Below are 16893 nucleotides of genomic sequence, written 5' to 3'. Positions count from 1 at the left end.
CTCAATTTATTTCATCCGCTATGTTTAATTTTCAACGAGCAATTAAAAATTTGATCTGCATGACATGTTTAATTTTAATGCTTATTTTACAACAAAATTTGAGATAGTTTTATATAATGATGGCTTTAATTGTTCAGATGATGCATGCACAGGTGATATAGTCTCCGTAACGGTGATTTGTTAATTTTACTGTTATGAAAAAAAAATGTCTGTTTGTCTGTCTGTTTATGTACCACGAAACGCTCCTAATAATCAGCTGGTCGGCTATAATTGACAAGTTACACAGTTGTATAATAATATTTCGTTATGTGAATAAATATGTTATAAATATAAATTCACAAAACACTTAAAATACTTCGTTTATTGTGATTATTTCCCCTTATTTAATACCTAGTAATAAAAGGCTGGCGCGATGGTAGATGATGTTGTCGTAGAATTGCGGTGTAATAGAGGCTCACAAGAGCCTGTGTCGCTCACCTGCATCTACTGTTGTTATGGAAATCATGTATAAATCGATGTTTGGGAAAAGATACATGGCCACGAGCTCAATAATACTATAGATGATAACAAACATTTTAAGTGGTACTTGAAATCATAGCGTTTAATAAATATTAATAAATATGACTTAGTTTCTTCCACACCAGTAGATATTTACATACTTTGCGAGATACCATCTGGAACAGGTCAGTTACTTTTTGGGGTATTCAGACAGTGCGATTCCAATTTGCCAATGGATCTGCACTTAATTTTACTTATCTATTTTTAAATAAGCTAAAATGCCAGGTCAAATTGCAATTGTTAATATGTTTTGAATAGCAATCTATGTATATTTCCAAACTATCAATACTGTCCGATTCAAATAAAGGCAACAGTAGTATACACTGTTCGAAACTCATAAATCGATAGAGAAATTTAAAAAACAAAATCCGGGTTACAAACTGAAACTGAGGGAAACGCATCAAATATAAGAGGAGAACAACGACACAACAAAAACACAACATGAAAATGTAAGACACAGAGAAACGAACTATAATACAACAATGGCCATTTTCCTTACCTGGCACAGGACAACCCAAGAACAAATTGGTGGGTTGAACCTGGTTTTGTGGCATGCCAAACCTCCTGCTTCCATGGCAATGTTTAATATAACATTAGAATGACAACATCACATGACAGGACTACAATACAAATAAATGTGTGAACAAATAGGACAGCGAAACACACGAATAATAGCCAACAAAAGGTACAGGGTTTAAAATTTAATACACCAGACGTGCGCTTCGTCCACACAAGACCAACCAGTGACGCTCAGATTAAAAAAGCCCGAAAACTAAAACAAGTACAAAGCCGAGGAGCACTAGGACCAAAAGCGTAAAAAAAGTCGTGCCTAACACGACCAGGGCCCCCTGCCCGGGGCAAGAACATCAAACAGCTTACAAAAAAAATAATCGTTTATTCAAATTCAGATTGTAAGTATGGTTTTTATGACATACATGAGAGTTATAAACAGGGCAGGTTGTGGTTAACCAATAAATTGGGCATTGTTCCCCAAATGAGAACCTACTTTTATAGTGTTAATTTATTCCTAAATAAACATTTTATACTTCATGTGGCACACATTCATGTCAAATACAGCATTTTTTTCATACGACTTAATTGTCCTAACCTGATTTATTGAGAAGTTACAAGCCTATTAAAAGTTTAACAAATTGGCAATTTTCAAGGCCACTAAGTTTTTAAAGGGGCACTAGCTACGAGATGCATCAAATTAAAAGTATGATTTGTTTTTGTTTAATCAATAATAAAAGTGAAGTAGTGAAATAATAATTCGCTTTTAGCAGCCAAAATGGTTCAATTTTGTCAAATTAAGCTAGATAATATTGATAATGACTTATTCACTTCCAAGTGAATAAGTCGACCTCATTAAATCCGTTTTCATGTAACCCCTTAACTAGAGATGGACAACGCATGCTTTGTACGTGTATTGTTTATTTAAAGGAATGGAATGTCAACATTGAAAGTGAAACAAAGGTAAATCATTTGATGACCGATTCGATCCACTAAAAATCTTTCTTCTACATGTAAAAACGACAAGAAACATATTTTTAATCTATAAAATTAAATTAAACAGACCTATAAAAATTCAAATGCACGTGTTGGCTTAATCTATTTATATCTAATCATCAGTATATTTATGTTTATCGCTTATATGGTCATCTGAGGTCAACTCGATATTTAATTAGATGGAGTGTAGACTAAAATACACACGAAACGAAACTACATATTATTGACCCTATGTTCTGTAAACTGTTTATTTCACACTTTTGATAGTTTGAATAAATGTTTTACATTTTTATAAATAAAATATGAAAATTTGAGTCAAATCGGTAACCATGAATTTGACAGCTAGTGTCCCTTTAAAATTCCAAAATAAAAATATGGAACTTTGGAAAAATAAAATGAAAAAACGAGTCGTGGAGTGTTTTGAAATGAGATAACTACCAACGTTCAAATGAAGTGGATGTAGGTAACTATAGGCAATCGTACGGGGTTCAACATGAGATAAACCTATACCACAAAGTCGACTATAAAAGGCCCGACATGAAACAAAAGAAACATTTCAATTTACGAAAGAAAAAAACCAATGCCAGACATGAACCAACAAAAAAACCTAAAGTACTAGTAAATGGTCTTGACTTGGGACAGGCACATACAAAATGAGGCGGCATTAAACATGTTTTGATCGTCAACCCTCCCGAAACCTTGAATAGTGGTGTTATAGCACAACATAAAAACTGGAGAGTTGTCTGATTGGCAATCATACCATATCTTCTTTTTTATATACAAAATGCAGCTAAAACTTTTAACGGGCTTAACATATCGATACAAATCAGACACCCATCTACAAATCACACTGATGTGTCAGGTTTTTATAATTTAAAATTGCTGGAAAATATTACATCTTCATGAAAGGCCCCCTTTCATTGAAAAACCTCAATTTGTAGGCCCAGGCTGATATAAATTTGACTTTTGAATAATTATGCTAAGTCTGATAAATCAAATCTATTGCTTTATGTACATAATAAATGATATATTAAGGCATTTAAATGGAAGTTTTTTGCAATATTTTAATTTTTAAAGCCCAACATGTTGATTGTTGAAATTTTCCAATTTTAACGTCAAAATTTAACACGCAAAGATGAGTATAGAATTTAACATATTGTCTATTATGTATATCCTATTGTTGTGAAACTTTGCAAGCAGTGTTATAATTTATTAAGCTTTGGTCATACCAAGTGTTTTTAAGATTTGTCAACTCTTTCTATCCTATTAGGTCCGAGACCACAATTGTCGTCCCTTGATTTTCATTGTTCACGAATATAGTCCCTAGTGTTAATAGTGGGTTACTTGCCATTAATTTTAATACCCCTTCCATATTAATTTCTCCATGCCTCAAATTGTAAGTAGGGGGGTGAAATTACACTTTAAAAAAATTTGGGTCCCGAACTTTAAAGGAAAGTAGTGATTTGGTCCAGGTGAAAAAGGTTGAAATATAGGACTTCGGAAGCTGTCAAAAGATTTCAAGACGCCCTAAAGATAAAATTGTCCATATTTTTAGTTAGAGACGATGAAGTTTTCTTTAATTTTGATATAATTTGTCCCAAAAGTAGTACAACACACTGTAAAAGTTTCATTGAGAAAGCGCGGGTAGGATTTTTTAAATTTTCATATATGTTCTAAAAGAAATGCACTACAAATTAATTGTGTTCTCTAACCAAATAGCAATAAGGTGTTTAGGAAAACATGACCTAAAAAGTTAACCTCCTTCATATAAGACAAAAAACTTGGGAAGTCATACTGAATGGTCAAATGTGTTCAATATGAAAATTGCAGTTAAGATGGTAAAATCACAAATCGGCCATTAATGTAAATGGACTAAAAGTATGACTTTTGCGCAAATTTAAAGGGAAATGACGGGGAAGGGGCAAATTAGTGTTCAAGGGGAGCAAATGCTGTTTAAATTAGTATGCGGTTTTATATATAGAGGGAAAGTGGAGATATCTTTTTAGACTTTAAGTTAAATATAACTTAGGCATATTTAGGCACTGATTACGGTTACATGGAAATGTAACAATAATAAAAATATTATTGTTACATTGGAGACTAATTGCCGGAATGCAAAGTTGGGTTAGGAACTGATTAATTACGAATGTAAAAATAATTATTGAGGCTACAGGTACATTGCGTTATTGTTACATGAAAAACAGCAATGTACGCTAGATTTATTTAACTTAAATCTTCTATAGGTTTGTTGCTTAATTCTTTCATATGTACTAAATAATACTTGTTATAATGATAAATAATAAATTATATCATTATTCAACAAATGGTGTTTAAATAGTTTTACGGTCGTATTAATGGTTTGGATGTTCTTAAAGATATACTACTTCAGATAAGTATAGTGCCCAAGGCGATTCATATATTTATGATGGTTTGTTGTTACGATGATGTATCCATCCTCAATCTCGTCCATGGAGGACGTAATATCGTTTCCAATGCAAAACGATACGAACATTAATCAGTATTGCTTGGAGTTGTTTCATAAAAAAATTGTCGAACTTAAACATGCTCCATGTTATTATTGTATATATTGTATATAAAATAAATGTCTTTAACTTTTATTATCATTATTACTTATTACTAGTGTTATGATATTGTAATTATTATGTTTATTTATGTTGGCCTAATTTGTGTTGTATGGCCTGATAGATGTTTACCAAATAATCTTATAATTGTGCAGTTTAGGAATCACTGGAACAATCACAGAATGATTGGAACTTTCTAGAATGATCCTTATAAAAGATGCGTAATTTAAACTTCTACGTTATTCCAGAAACTTCCGTTGTAACTTTCCAGGATTTTCCACAATGTTCCATTATAGAGTGTTCTAGAATTTTCCATGACAACACTATATATACAGACACTAAAGTTAAACTCTCATAATTAAACTTGGACATAGACATTGATAGACATTAGTATTCACAGCATTTGGATTGACACTTTTATTCTACAAACAACATCATACTGGATTGTGACCTTAGTAGTGAACATAATATTCAGATTGGATTCCGAAAGATTTCCGGATACAGATAAAAGAGTGGACTCATATTTTGACAGTTAAGTTAACATTTATATTTGTAAAATACTTCTTGTAAACTTTTGTATAATAAATATTGTTAAATTTTACTATTGATTTGTGTCTTTTGTTGGCTACAATTTAAAGGCGATTTCTGGCCGTAACAGAAATGGGGGGCTCGTCCGGGAGACTGAACATATTTTATTCAAAATTTGTTTAGTATTTTTATTATTACTAGCCAACAAAATTCTACAAAATGGCATTTGATGCTGGTAAATTTTTGAAAACGCCAGACCTGGAGAGTTTTGATAATTTAAAGAAAGAGGAATTAGTGTTGCTTGCTAAAGAACTGAAATTCGTTTTTAAAGTATCTATGAGAAAACAAATTATAAAAAATTTGGTTATAGACAAATTAGTTGACGCAGAAATTTTAGGTGAAGAGGCTCTTGATCTTAAGGTCGAAAATGTTGACACCTTTAAATTAAAGCAGCTTGAATTAGAACATGAGTTTAAATTAAAACAATTACAAGCAGAATTGGAAATGAAGGAAAGGTTAGAAATGGAGAAAAAAGAAAAAGAAGATGAATTTAAATTAAAAGAATTGGAAATGAAGGAGAGGGAAAAAATAAAAGCAGATGAATTAAAATTAAAAGAACTAGAAATGAGAGAAAGGCTAGAGATGGAAAAACTGAAAATTGAAATGGTCAAAGAAGAAAGCAACACTAAAGTTCACTTGAAATCAGATTATTTTGATGCAGCAAAAAATATACGTTTGGTTCCGAAATTTTGTGAAAAAACAGTTGATAAATATTTTCCACAGTTTGAGAAAATTGCAAATAATTTGAAATGGCCGAAGCCATATTGGACTACGATGCTGCAAAGTGTTTTTGAGGGTAAGGCCGCTGAAATTTATTCCGCACTTCCATCAGAAAAAAGTTCTGATTATGATATGGTAAAACAGGAAGTTTTGAAAGCTTATGAACTAGTACCAGAAGCATATAGACAGAAATTTAGATCTTATAAAAAGTTTGATTCACAAACTTATGTGGAATTTGCTCGGGAAAAAGAAGATCTATTTGATAAATGGCTTACGTCAAAGAAAACAGATAACAATTTTGATAACCTTAGACAATTGATGTTATTAGAAGAGTTCAAACAATGCGTTCATTTAGACTTAAAAACACATTTAGACGACAAAACTGTTGAGTCAATACATGATGCAGCTGTTATTTCAGATAATTATACTCTTTCACATAAAAGAAGTTTCAGGAGTCAAAATGTTAATACTTCCAGTGGAAATTACAAAAATCAAAGCACTGAGCGTACTGATAGTAAGCCTGTTCCACAGAATAAGAGTCAGTCCAGTTATAATATGTCTAGTCCAAAATTTGATACTTTTGAGAAGTCACTGACTTGTGCTTATTGAAAGAAGATTGGTCACCTGATGGCTGATTGTTTTAGACTCCAGAAGAAGAATGAACGAGATAATAAGCCGAAGACCAGTGCTTGTACGACACCTTATATTACCAGTACATTGGAATGTCCTGCGAGTCAGGCTTTTAAGTCCAGTTTTTGTGATTATATGGAGGAATATAAACCCTTTATGTCTGATGGGTTTGTTGCTATTGTTGATGATACCACTCTTCAGCCTATTAAGATTTTACGGGACACTGGAGCTTCTCAGTCTTTATTGTTAGAAGGTGTGTTGCCTTTGTCTGAGAAGACTTCTGTTGGTGCCTCCGTTTTGTTACAAGGTGTAGAGTTAGGTTGTATAGATGTTCCTCTCCATCGTATTTATCTGAAGTCAGATTTAATAACTGGACCAGTTATTGTGGGTGTTCGCCCTAATCTCCCTGTTGAGGGTGTTACATTATTGCTAGGAAATGATCTAGCTAGGAACAAAGTGGTTGCTGAACCAATTGTTACCAGTGAACCGGTGGTGGATTTTAAATCACCTGAAGATGATGCTGAATTGTATCCAGCTTGTGTTGTTTCTAGGGCGATGGCTAGAAAACAACAAGATGATAATTTGAAAGAAGACAAATTTGATTACATGGACCTTTCTGACACTTTTATAGCTGATATTGAAGATCCTGGTTACTCAGAAAAGGCCATTATAAAACCACCTAGTGTTGACAAAAATGTTATTATGCCATGGCCAGATGTAAACAGCCATTCATTAGACCGAAAGAATTTACTCGAAGAACAACATAAAGACCCTGAGGTTCTTCAGCTCAGCCAGAGAGCTCAACCACAGGAGGAAGCAGACAAAGTGGCCGAATGCTATTACCATCAGGACGGCATTTTAATGAGAAAGTGGAGGCCTCCTGATGCCACCCCAGAGGAGGAATGGAGAGTGCTATACCAAGTGGTGGTGCCTAAAGTTTATAGGCAAGACATTATTGGTCTTGCCCATGACACCCCCTTGGCTGGGCACTTAGGTATAAGGAAGACTTGCCTAAAAATATTGCAACATTTCTACTGGCCCAGACTTAGAAATGATGTCGCAGAATACTGCAAATCATGCCATATATGCCAGGTTGTTGGTAAACCTAACCAGAAAATACCACCAGCACCACTTCTGCCTATTCCAGCCTTTGACGAACCTTTCAGCAGAGTTCTAATTGACTGTGTTGGACCTTTACCAAAGACCAAGACTGGAAATGCATATTTATTGACAATCATGTGTACATCTACCCGCTTTCCTGAAGCTATTCCGCTCAGAAATATCAAGACACCTACTATCGTCAAAGCTTTGATCAAATTTTTCACATTAGTAGGACTTCCTAAGTCTATACAGTCCGACCAGGGATCAAATTTCATGTCAGGTTTATTTCAGCAAGTCGTATACAAGTTAGGGATTGCTCAGTACAGATCAAGTGCTTATCATCCAGAATCTCAAGGTGCCTTAGAACGTTTTCATCAAACATTGAAGAACATGATTAGAACTTTTTGTCTTCAATTTGACAGAGACTGGGATGATGGAGTTCACTTTCTACTTTTTGCGGTTCGAGAGGCTGTTCAAGAATCCCTTGGATTTAGTCCCTTTGAGTTGGTATTTGGTCATACTGTAAGGGGACCGTTAAAATTGATTAAGGAAAAGTGGCTTACTGAACATACTGACTTGAATCTTTTAGACTATGTATCTAGATTTAAAGAAAAATTGTATACTGCTTGTCAAATTGCTCAGAAAAACTTAAAAAATGTACAGAACAAGATGAAAATATGGTATGATAAAGCTGCCAGGGACAGAGTTTTTGAGCCTGGTGATAAGGTACTTGTATTTCTACCTGTCCCTGGACATCCTTTACAGGCTAAATATTGTGGTCCTTATACAATAGAGAGTAAAATTAATGATTTGAATTATATTGTAAAAACTCCAGGTCGGCGCAAACAAAATAGAGTGTGTCATATTAATATGTTAAAACCATATTTTGAGCGTACTAATGTACTATGTGATAGTAAACCAGTTGCCACTTTAGGCATGGTTAAATTTGAGAACAATCATGACAAACCAGATGTAATTGAACCAACTTTTAGTTGTAAAACTATGGAAGAGACAGTTAGATTGAAAAATTCAGAAATTTTGTCAAATTTAGATTCAAAACTTGCACATCTGTCTTTTGATCGTAGAGAAGAAATAAAAACTTTGGTATTTTCTTTTAAAAATCTTTTTCCAGATGTGCCAAACAAAACCACTGCTGTTTGTCATGGTGTTGATGTCGGAGATGCTTCTCCAATTAAGCAACATCCTTACAGGCTCAATCCACTCAAACTTGAAGTTATGAGAAAAGAAATTAAATATATGCTTGACAATGATATTATTGAGCCGAGTAACAGTGAATGGAGCTCTCCTTGTCTCCTTGTGCCAAAACCAGATAAAACTTTTCGTTTCGTGACTGATTTCAGAAAAGTAAATTCAGTCTCAAAATCGGATTCCTATCCGATTCCAAGGATAGACGATTGTATTGACAATATTGGTCAAGCAAAATTTGTGAGCAAATTTGATTTATTGAAAGGTTATTGGCAAGTTCCATTGACACAGAGAGCTCGTGAAATATCAGCTTTTGTTACACCAGATGGCTTATTTCAATATACTGTAATGCCATTTGGCATGAAAAGTGCTCCAGCTACATTTCAAAGAATGATCAATAATGTTATAAAAGATTTAGACTGTTGTTATGCTTATATTGATGATCTTATTGTATGTAGTGATAGCTGGGAACAGCATTTAAAACATTTGTATGATACTTTTGATAGATTGTCAAAATCAAATTTGACTGTTAATCTTGGTAAAAGTGAATTTTGTCAGGCCACTGTTGATTATTTAGGGCATACAGTTGGCCAAGGTCAAGTAAAACCTAATATGGCTAAAGTGGAAGCTATTTCCAAATTTCCACCTCCTACAAATAGAAAACAACTTATGAGATATTTAGGCATGATTGGATTTTACAGAAAATTTTGTTCAAATTTTGCTACTGTTGTTCAACCATTGACTCATCTTTTACGGAAAGATTCTAAATTTATCTGGAGCGAAAATTGTCAAAAAGCTTTTGAAAATAGCAAATCACTTTTAATTAATAGTCCAGTTCTGATTACTCCAGACTTTGAAAATTGAAAAACAATTTAAACTTGCCGTTGATGCAAGCGATGTAGGAATAGGAGCTGTTTTATATCAAGAGACAGATGATAATGTTGAAAAACCTATATCATATTTTTCTAAGAAATTAGATAAACATCAGAAAAATTATTCAACTATTGAAAAAGAGTGTTTTGCAATGTTGTCAGCACTTCAACATTTTGATGTATATTTGAATCCAACTGTGCATCCTATTCTTGTGTATACTGATCATAATCCTCTCACCTTCATGCATAAAATGAGAAACAAGAATCAGAGGTTGACTAGGTGGAGTTTATTGTTACAGGAATATGATGTAATTGTAAAGCATATTAAGGGTAAAGATAATGTAATAGCAGATGCTTTATCTAGAGCTTATTAAATCACTTTGTATATATTATGTATTTTTGTTCATATTATTCATGATAAGTTTTTGTTACACTAAAACTTCTTTTAAGGGGGGAGGTGTTATGATATTGTAATTATTATGTTTATTTATGTTGGCCTAATTTGTGTTGTATGGCCTGATAGATGTTTACCAAATAATCTTATAATTGTGCAGTTTAGGAATCACTGGAACAATCACATAATGATTGGAACTTTCTAGAATGATCCTTATAAAAGATGCGTAATTTAAACTTCTACGTTATTCCAGAAACTTCCGTTGTAACTTTCCAGGATTTTCCACAATGTTCCATTATAGAGTGTTCTAGAATTTTCCATGACAACACTATATATACAGACACTAAAGTTAAACTCTCATAATTAAACTTGGACATAGACATTGATAGACATTAGTATTCACAGCATTTGGATTGACACTTTTATTCTACAAACAACATCATACTGGATTGTGACCTTAGTAGTGAACATAATATTCAGATTGGATTCCGAAAGATTTCCGGATACAGATAAAAGAGTGGACTCATATTTTGACAGTTAAGTTAACATTTATATTTGTAAAATACTTCTTGTAAACTTTTGTATAATAAATATTGTTAAATTTTACTATTGATTTGTGTCTTTTGTTGGCTACAATTTAAAGGCGATTTCTGGCCGTAACACTAGCCCCACCGTACATTGCTGTTTTTCATGTAACAATAACGCCATGTAACCGTAGCCTCAATAATTATTGTTACATTCGTAATTAATCGGTTCCGTACCCAACAATGCATTCCGGCAATTAGTCTCCAATGTAACAATAATATTTTTATTATTGTTACATTTCCATGTAACCGTAGCCAGTGCCTATAACTTATGTAGACTTACCTTCTAATTCTATATAAAAAAAAACCCACACAACTCAGAACTATTACTAATTCACTTGGACTATACTGATATGCAGACCTAAAAACAAAAAGAAATATATCATAAAATAGTGATTGACAGATTTATAACACTTTGAAAGGATAATTCAGACACGTGTTACACGGGGAGCATGTTTGTTTACAAATAATAATGTCACGTGATCGCGCACTGACCTCGCATGTTGCATCGCCCTTACAATTCACTTATAAATAACCATTTTCATGCAAACATGCAACGTGAATTTGATTGGTTATCAAATGATACAGAAATAATGCATGAACCGTTGAAGAAGAAATTATTTCATCAAATAGATGCGATTTTCACTTTCTGAAAGCTATTACAATGGGCTATAAGATTAAATTAAAAAAAAAAATATTTGAATATGCTTTTTTACCGAAAAGTTGACCGGAAGTGTTTCTTAGTGTGACTCTGACAACACATTTTTGAACAGTAAAACTTATATTCACGAAAAAGCATATAACCCGGTCAAAGTCTGTAAATTGATTCTTAAAGACATTTGAATGACGAATAATATGATATAAAGAAAAAAATAAATATATTGCTATAAAAGGGCAAAAAGTTGACCGGAAGTCACCCTTGTATATAAATGATGAAGTCAAATTTTCAACTTTGAATTAAAATTCAAAAAAAAATAAAAATCCCGGTTAAAGTCTGTAAATTGATTCTTAAAGACATTTAAATGACAAATAATAAGATATAAAGAAAAAAATAAATATATTACTATAAAAGGGCAAAAAGTTGACCGGAAGTCACCCTGGTATACCAATATTGAAGTGAAATTTTCAACTTTGAACTAAAATTCACAAAAATATAAAAAGCCCGGTCAAAATCCAGAACATGATTCTTAAAGACAATTTAATAATAAATGATTTGATATAAATAACAATAAAAATATATCAAACTAAAATTGCAGAAACTTGACCTTTGTCCTAGCTTGTGTTTTAATCTTGACCCCCTTTTATGAAAAAAAAAATAATGACTAAAACTAGATATAAAATACTTGTCATTTTTATTTCATTATATCAAATTTCAAAAGTTTTATAGCATACTTATCATTTCTGATATTTCATATTTTTCATTTAGATATTAACAACCCTCCTCCTTTTTCACCCGGGCTTGGGACCGGCGTTGGCGGAGTTATTGGGTTTTTTTCTTTTTTTTTTCTTCTTATTTTGTTTTATTATTTATTGATACACTACACTCTTTGACATTAATTTATCTATTTATTATCTATTTTATGAAGGAAAAATAATGTTCAAATTAATTTCAAGAATAGGTATTGTGATTAATTTACATTTTTTTAAATTAACGTTTTTAAAAATTTATTTCAAATTTATCAAAACTGTATATTGTTGCCTGTAAATTTCTTTAAAATTTCAGTTAAACTATTTATGTACTTCGCAGAACCAGCTGTTTCCTTTCATATTTTTTGCACAAGACCGATGTGCCCAGACATCACACATTTTACGCCCTGTTTTTCCTTCACAACCTACCATATCCTCTATTGTATCGGGTTTTCCACAGTCACAGTTTATTAAGTTTATGTGGGTTTTAGTTTTCAGATTTTTTTGGAGTTTTACCGAAATAATTTTTTGGAAAATGTGTGAATTTACCATTTTCAAGACAATGAATTAAATGTTCTCTCATATATTTTTGCTCGTATGTGATATGAGTACCTCCTTTAAACCCAGTTTGACAAAATTAAAGAGCATTTGCAATTGCAGAAAGTCCACAATCTATGCTGTTTTGTTGTTTTTGGACATCGGGTATTCTTATTATTAATTTTTTCTTGTCTTTACCATAGATTTGCGTTAACTGATATTCTAATGAAGTTGTTGAATTTAGTGATAAGCTGTCTAGAAGATAGATGTTTCCATCTCTAGTTTGAAGAGACAAAACCCAATGAGCGTTACCATTATGGTGTATTTGTACACTTGGTGACTCTTGTGATTGAAAACCTGTTCCACTTACCCATTTACCATCTACCTTAACAGGCGCTAAAGTTGTTTCCTGGAACCCATTTATTTCTGGAAACTCAAATTTCAGAAGATTTTGTGTCGAAATAATGATATCAGAACAAAGATACTTATTATTTAAAATATTTTGTTTGTGCTGTTGACTGCAATACCCTATCCACGGGAGATTTGATTGAGTTTTTGATTTTTTAGTGGGGGTTTCCATTTCATCTAAGTTGATATCATCTATCTTTCTTTTTTTCACAGGGAGTGATTTATTAATTTCGATCGATTTTTTTTCTCATCTATAATTTGTGTTTCCCCCGCATCTTCTTCGATTACACTTAGTTCAAGTTTTTTTTCGATTTAGGAGTTGAAAATTCGGTTGATATCTTAGGCGTTTTATTAGGTTTTATGCTACCATTCGTTGAAGGTGTTGTCATCAATTTTTGCTTTAAGGAAGTATTTATTGAAAATTGTGAATCTGGCGCAGGTTCGAATTCAATTCCATAATCATTTGCTCTTGGTTGTTTTCTTCCTGATTTTTTGTCAATTTTTTTCTTGCTATTTTTTGAAAGGGCCCTTAAACTAACGACATTATTTGTTTGTGTTGACTCTAACCCTATACTAATTTTTGCAGCCAAAATATGAAAACAAGTAGAAGAGGATTCACATTGACATGTTTCTTTTGGAAAAAGAGTTACACAGTATTTTCCTTTCCTGCCATTTACAATAAACGCACCTTGTTGTGGAACCAAAGTTATTAAATTATTGTCAACAATAAATCGTGCCAAACTTTGTTGACTGCTATCCGTCGGGTATTCTATGACAGGTTGTTGATTAGCTACTACCTCATTATTTTCTAATTTGACCTGATTAGTACTAGACGTGTTCTCATCAGAGTTTGTTTGTTTTATGATTTCCTGTGAATTTAAATTGCCTAAAGGATCAGTGTCAGATTTGAAAGAATTAGACTGAAAAAATGGCTTGTCGTTTTTTAAATATTCAATTACTTCATCAGGACTTACAATTCTTTTTGGAAAAATAACATCTGATGGTGAAATAAATGCTCTACTACACTCTTTTTTCAAATGATAATTTCCTAAACCAGAACGTCCACGTAAAATTTCATAATTCTCAAAATTTTGTATGTAATAAAAACCCAAAGCCAGTAAATCTACTGGTAGCTCTTTCCAATCATTTTCTCTTTTTAAAACGGCATTCATACTCTCGGAAAGATTGTTTGTTATTCCAGAATAAGGATCAAACATGCCGGGATATTTTTCAATTAACCATTTACCAGAGTGATTTTGAATTGCCGGACATATATGTTTATTGAAATGTTCTAAAACTACGGGAGTCCATTTTGATGTTTATTTCAATTTTGTGTCTAAAAATTCTTCTTCATTATCCGAATGCAACATCTGATTCAAATGATCTATATAGATTTTAATATTATCACTATCAACTTTGCCTTTTAACCAGAATTTAAAATCTTCTTTTATATGATTCCAACAAAACATAATCGGACAATTTGGAAACGTATCTCGAATAGCTTTTTTTAAACCTGGTTCTTGGTCAATGACAAAAGGAATTTGTTTTTTATCTATTCTAGGAATTTTATCTTTCAAAAATTTAAACAAAACTTCATGCCATTTAGCGTGTTTACGTTCATGGATCAAAAATGCAAAAGGAACAAGTGGCGTTTCGTCAAATATGACATGTTTGAAAACTATCGGTGATACATAAAAATCCCCAAGTTTAAAAGTTGTGTCATAAACTAAGTAAACTGGGTCTTCAGTTTTAAGCTCAATTATATCTTTGAATGCGTTTATGATTTCGGGGAGTGCCACATCAGCGTAAAGATCTGGATATACTAAAACTTCAGAAACAAACCCATCTAACTGATATGCCAAAAGTACTAAATTATATATGTCATCTTTTGATAAGGCCTTTTCTTGCCTGTCTTTACTTAAAATATTTTTTACCTGTTTTGTATTTCGGGGATTTGCTACGGCTTGGTGTGACCCGTCTACATCGTTTGTACAAATCATTTTTTTATAAACCTTATGTGGATTACCCTCTTTTTCTTTAATGGTATCAATAACTGAAGGCATAGTACGAACAAATTCAGTATCATGTTTACTATTTCCATGCGGCATTGGTTGATACAAATCTTCGTTGCCTATATAGTGAATGAGAACCAAATTTGGATTACTGTCTAACCAATAAGCTATACGTTTAAAATCTGATGTAGAACGAGGTCGCTTTCGACCACTTTTTGTATCAAAACCAGGCAATCTTAGTTTAAAGTAACATCTGTTTAATTTTACACCTACAATTTCAGAAACAAATTTACTTTCATTAATCCATGTGTACTGGTCGCATTTCCAGTCATTGGGATGTTTAGACTGAATGAGGTATATATCACCACCATTAGGTTTTACAGGAAGAAGACAACCAATTTTTTCTTTAATAGGATTCTGAAGTATATTTATGACCTTTTCATTTTCAAACAACTTTAACACCAGTCAAATAAGGTAAAATACCGCCCCCAAGTTGTGGTGAAGCGGAAATTAAATTAGAATGAACACCAGAAATAGGGACTGATGAAATAGACTGAACACTAGAAATAGGGACTGAAGGAATAGACTGAACACTAGAAATAGGGACTGATGAAATAGACTGAACACTAGAAATAGGGACTGATGAAATAGACTGAACACTAGAAATAGGGACTAAAGGAATAGACTGAACACTAGAAATAGGGACTGTCTTTTTATATTTATGTGAATTTTAGTATCAAAGTGTAAATTTCCCTTCATCATTTGTATACAAGGGTGACTTCCGGTCAACATTTTTACCATTTATAGTAATGTCAATATATTTTTCTTTATATCATATTATTTGTTATTGAATTGTCTTTAAGAATCATGTTCTGGATTTTGACCGGGCTTTTTATATTTTTGTGAATTTTAGTTCAAAGTTGAAAATTTCACTTCAATATTGGTATACCAGGGTGACTTCCGGTCAACTTTTTGCCCTTTTATAGTAATATATTTTTTTTTTCTTTATATCATATTATTTGTCATTTAAATGTCTTTAAGAATCAATTAACAGACTTTGACCGGGATTTTTATTTTTTTTTGAATTTTAGTTCAAAGTTGAAAATTTGACTTCATCATTTATATACAAGGGTGACTTCCGGTCAACTTTTTGCCCTTTTATAGTAATATATTTTTTTTTTCTTTCTATCATATTATTTGTCATTTAAATGTCTTTAAGAATCAATTTACAGACTTTGACCGGGTTATATGCTTTTTCGTGAATATAAGTTTCAATGTTCAAAAATGTGTTGTCAGAGTCACACTAAGAAACACTTCCGGTCAACTTTTCGGTTAAAAAGCATATTCAAATTTTTACTTTTATTTATTGATTTAGCTTAAGCGGTTCCAGAGATATTAGTTATAATACACCAATTTTTCACTTCCGCGTTTTAGACCTTCCCGGATAAAACGGACCGTCAAAAAGGTCTAGAAAAGCACATCAGTAGAACCTTAACATGAATAAGTAATACTTACCAAAAATTCTCTAATTGATAAACTATATGACTAAAATTTCACGAAAATAACAATAAATAATTTTGTTGATGGTGATGAAGCTGCTTAAATTGGCGCGAAAAAATATTCTTACTCCTATTGCTTCACGTAAAAAAAAATGTATAGAATTGAATTCGACTACAGTTCAGCATAAAAAAACGTGAATATGCAAAAGTCTGGTAATATGTTAATGAAAACGTGTGTATAAATTTTCGTAAACGAAGTTACCTGTATACTTCACCAAGAATTACATTT

The 16893-nt window shown here is 32.2% G+C and overlaps 1 protein-coding gene and 1 long non-coding RNA gene across 2 annotated transcripts in view; one reads left to right on the top strand and one right to left on the bottom strand.

Moving 5' to 3' along the window:
* LOC134725805 (heat shock 70 kDa protein 12A-like) overlaps window positions 1-16893 on the top strand; it is a 41116-nt gene that overhangs the window by 4481 nt on the left and 19742 nt on the right. The gene's annotated exons all lie outside the window — the stretch shown is intronic.
* The window catches only part of LOC134725845 (uncharacterized), a 35087-nt gene that overhangs the window by 3602 nt on the left and 14592 nt on the right, over window positions 1-16893 (bottom strand). Inside the window, exon 2 of the long non-coding RNA XR_010108606.1 lies at window positions 11025-11102. This is a non-coding gene — a long non-coding RNA (uncharacterized LOC134725845). The remainder of the gene's footprint in view (window positions 1-11024; window positions 11103-16893) is intronic.

Source organism: Mytilus trossulus, chromosome 1, assembly GCF_036588685.1.
Source record: "Mytilus trossulus isolate FHL-02 chromosome 1, PNRI_Mtr1.1.1.hap1, whole genome shotgun sequence".
Classification (NCBI taxonomy): Eukaryota; Metazoa; Mollusca; class Bivalvia; order Mytilida; family Mytilidae; genus Mytilus; species Mytilus trossulus.
This window is presented reverse-complemented; position numbering and strand designations above follow the sequence as displayed.